We start from the raw sequence: 4545 nt of genomic DNA, 5'->3' as shown, positions 1-4545 counted from the left end.
ACAGAATGAAAAGCCATTTCCCCACCTATCACACCATGGAGGTAAAGATGTTTCTAACTTTTGACTTAGAAGCTTTCTCCGAAAGGCACAAAGCTGTGACTCAGAGCAAAGGTGAGTCATGTCTGAGTGCCACCAACAGGTGGCGATGGCTGCTACCAGGATGGAGGCATTTGGCACTTCACGAATTAAAGCAGTCTTCCAGAAGTTAACCTTTAAAAGGAATCAATTTTATAAGTAAAAATGGTATTTCTTGTTTGGATTTCCATTTGGTTATTAAAAACACTGAATGGTTTTTTGTATGTTCATCTGTACTGCTTTTGCAAATTGTCTTCTCACTTCTTCTGCCCATTCTCTTTATACTGGGGTGTTCATCATTTTCATGTTATTTATAAATTATCTTTACAGTCAGCACATGGTGAGCATCATTTCAGGTTTTCATTTGTCTTTTAACTCATAGTTTTTTAAAGCTTGGATAAGGAAGTTATATAGAAGTTTTAAAAGTTTATATAGCCATTTCTATTTTATTCCTTAAGATTTGTTTGTTTAGATGTTTAAAAGGGCTCTCTTTGCCTCAAAATTAGAAAAATATTCTTCTGCCTTTTCTTTGTTTTTAACTTAACTTTTTGATATATCTGGTATTTATTTCAGTTTAAGGTACTGGGGAGAAACTAAACATTTTTTTTCCCGAAAAAAATGCTAACCAATTGTGTCTGTACCATTTTTAATAATCCCACATTTCTGTAAAGGTTAGAAATATCACCTTAGCCTATAATAAAGCCTTATATCCACTGAAGCCTACTTCAGACCTTTCCATTCTATTTCCCTGGAACACCTTTAACTACTCGAGCCACCTGTTTCTGCAAAATGCCTTAATGTATTGTAGGGCTGGTCTATCTCGACCTTTTTTCTATTATGTTTTTACTCTTTAAAAATATTTTATTGGATTTGATTTTCAAATTGCTATATTAACACATGTCTTACAACAAATTAAACAGTAGAGGATGGTGTATATATAAAGTTAGTCACTTCTCTCCCTCCTAGTCCCATCGCCAAGGCTTACAGTGTGGCGAATAAATTTTTACACTTTTCTCTATGTTCTTATGAGCAAATAATAAGTGATACTAATGAGAATTTTTTTAAACATTAAAACTAAAAAGCATTTTTTTTCATTAAAAGAAAGTATTTAGAACACATAAAACAAGGCAACATCTATTCTTTTTTTCTCATCTTCTAGTATGGGATCTGTTAGCGGCCCGTCCACTGTTGCACCATTGCTGTCTGAGCCAGTGTTACTATGCTGGTTCCTTCCTCTGCTGTAGTGTGGACCCCCTCCTGCCTGCTCTCCTGTCCTCAGGAGTAGATCTGCCTTCTTCACCGTTCTGTTGGCTTCCTGTTGTTTCTTCAAGGTGTCGTCTCCTCTGTCTCCGTTGGAACGTTCTCATCATCTTTCTTTTCCTCACCTTTGTTTGCTGCCACTTGCTCCTCTGACTGCACTCAGCTTGCTCAGCCATTTCCGTCTCCCTTTTCTCCTGCCTTTTGCGGGTCTGTTCACCTGCCTGTGCAATCTCAGCTGCAATTTCCTCCAGATCCAGTGCTACCTTCAGACAGCACAACATTTTAAGTTCATTGTTAAATGAATCTGAGCTTTCCAGGAATTTCCCCTTCTTCTGGTGTTGTTCCTCTATTGGAAGAAGTTCAGCTTCCTAGTTTTCGCTGACAAACCATTAAGGACTGGACCTGTTGTTTGAGGACCTGCATTCTAGCTGTGGTGACAACTGACTGAATGTCTGGCACCACACTCTCACTAAGGATTTCACTGATGAGGCGGTGGTTTCTCTGGAAATGGATGGTGGCTGGATGCTTCATTGAAAAGCCAACATCATAATCATCTGGATCTTCAGCAGGGAAGGCTCATATAAGGTTCTTCATTTTCTATGCAATACTGTCTCTGTTGACTTTCTCCCTCTAAAGCAGCTTCTACAGGACTTTTTGCATTTATGTAAGCAAGGTACACAGGGGAGTTATGATGGGTGTTCATAGATTGATTGTACTCTTTTTTGCTTCATATTCGTTTAAATATTCTTGTTTCTCTTCATCAGTAAGATCTTGACACATGCCGCCAATAATCTTGCAAATCTCCCACAACTTTAGGTTAGGGTTGGAAGGCTTTACTTGGTCCCAGACCTTTCTGCTGTACCTTGTGTAGGGCATCAGTGGCTTATCTGGTTTTGGAATAATAATTCTGAGGATGCCCTGACCCGGCTGTTGCTGCCCAGGTCATATAAGGTTCATAAGAGTTTCTTCATAGTTGTTGTAGGCGAGATGATTGTATGGATTGCATCCCACAAACCCTGGTGTGCTGAGCATTTGTGTTGCAGGAGCTGGGGCATAAGATGGTATTTTTGGCATTTTGGAAGATTAAGTTCTCAGTTCCTTAAGACTGAACCTGAGACACTGCAGGCAGAAAAAGTGCGTGCAGCTCTGGCTTTGCTTTTCTTTGTCCCACGCACATCCCTACTGATGAGAATATTTATCGAGTGCAAGACATTGTTCTAAGCACCCTACCTGAATGATTTCCTTTGCTTTTTATAATAAACATATGAAGTAGGTATTGTCATCATCAATATTCAGATAAGCAGTCTGAATCACTGGTAGTCTAAATATCTTACTCAAGTCACATACTGTAGTCAGTAAGTGTGTGTGTGTGGGGGGCCCAGATTAAGTCCAAACAGGCAGGATCCAGAGCCTGAGCTTTGGAACCTGTCTGCTTATCTGTCAAATGTCTTTGATCGGCATTTATGTGTCCTTATTTCTTGACCACCCTTCAACAATGCTGCTGTTGGCATTTCTGTATACAAATTCCTTCATACTGGTCATTTTATTTCTGGCAAACAGTTTCTCAGAAATGATATTGCTGATCTTAGGGCATGTGATTTTATGTAATAGAGATGACCAGATTAGTTTTCACAATGGATACACTAATGAATACTCCCATATATGAAATGTTCTCACAAACCCTCTTTTTGCTCTTTCTTCCTTATTGAAGCCCCAATATGTGTCCAGCGTTGTTCTCAGCCCTGGGACGTGAAGGTGGTCACAGCAGATGTGGGTCCTGCTCTTGAGGGTGATAGCTTTGGCTCACATGAGATATCGCTTCTCTTTCTCCATTCCTCAGAAGCACCACAAGCAAACACAACAGAGAGAACCCCACAGAGAGCAACTTAAAGGTGAACACAAAATCACTAACTTTTTTCTTCACCTTCCCTGGCCTTCCACGCCACTACCTACACAATCCTCCCTTCACATGGACCATTCTCTCCCCTGAGTCAGTCCCCTGTCACATTTCCAGGACCTCCAATCTTATAAATCTCTAGGAAGGACTTTCCAAATGAAGGATGATTTACCTTTCTGTTTCCTGTCTTTCCTCTCAGGCCCCACCCAGGGAACCACCTTTGAACAGTAAAAGAACAACAGCAAGAGTAGACCATGGCCTGCCTGCCTGCCTGCCTGCCTTCCTTCCTTCCTTCCTTCCTTCCTTCCTTCCTTCCTTCCTTCTTCCTTCCTTCCTTCCTTCTTTTCTCTCCCTCCCTCCCTCCCTTCCTCTCTCCCTCCCTCCCTCCCTTCCTTCTTTCCTTCCCTCTCTCCCTCCCTCCCTTCTTCCTTCTCTTTTTTCTCCCTCTCTCTCCCTTTCTTCCTCCCTCTCACCCTCCCTCCCTTCTTTCCTTCTAAAATGAAGAAGCACTTCTTTCCAATGATCACAATGAATATCTTCTAGGGATTCAGTTCAAGCAGGATTTTTTTAGGTTTCTTTTTTCCTTTTCATTATATCAATTTGTATTGCCCAAGATTGTATTATAAGCTGGCACAGACTGGATATGAAATGAGATCTCCTGATGCTTGGTCAGCCTCATAATGTCAGAGTATCATATTTACTCTGACCTGGCCAATGGTCTTATTAACTAATAATAGCTAGTATAAACTGTTCTTTTTACATCTCAGAAAATGAGATTTTAATTTTCCTTTCAAAGAATATGTAGATAAAGCCATTTTGCTTTACTTAATTTGGCAGGGGTTGAGGGTAGGGAAGCTTCTTTTCCATTAAGAATACCCTATCAATATAGACTGTACATAACCTCTAAGGCCCAGATCAGGGGTCATTGTTTCTTTTTCCTTCTTTTTTTTTAAATTTTATTTTACTTTCAGGGGTACACGTGGAGATTTGTCACATAGGTAAAATTGTCTCATGGGGGTTTGTTGTACAGATTATTTCACTACCCAGGTATTAAGCCTCGTTCCCTTTAGTTATTTTTCCTGATCCTCTCCCTCCTCCTACTCTCCACCCTGCAATAGGCTCCAGTATGTGCTATTCTCTTCTATGTGTCCATGTGTTCTCATCACTCAGTTCCAACTTATAAGTGAGCGCATGTGGTATCTGGTTTTCTGTTCCTGCATTAGTTTGCTAAGAATTATGGCTTCCAGCTCCATTCATGTCTTTGCAAAGGACATAATCTTGTTCCTTTTCATGGCTGCATAGTATTCCATGCT

General features: G+C 40.4%; 1 pseudogene; it reads right to left on the bottom strand.

Moving 5' to 3' along the window:
- Positions 1-1256: 1256 nt before the first annotated feature.
- On the bottom strand, positions 1257-3462 carry LOC116549639 (annotated as a pseudogene).
- Positions 3463-4545: the final 1083 nt, after the last annotated feature.

The sequence above is a fragment of the Sapajus apella genome, unplaced genomic scaffold (assembly GCF_009761245.1).
Source record: "Sapajus apella isolate SASKATOON/1434 unplaced genomic scaffold, GSC_monkey_1.0 scaffold6, whole genome shotgun sequence".
Lineage (NCBI taxonomy): Eukaryota > Metazoa > Chordata > Mammalia > Primates > Cebidae > Sapajus > Sapajus apella.
This window is presented reverse-complemented; position numbering and strand designations above follow the sequence as displayed.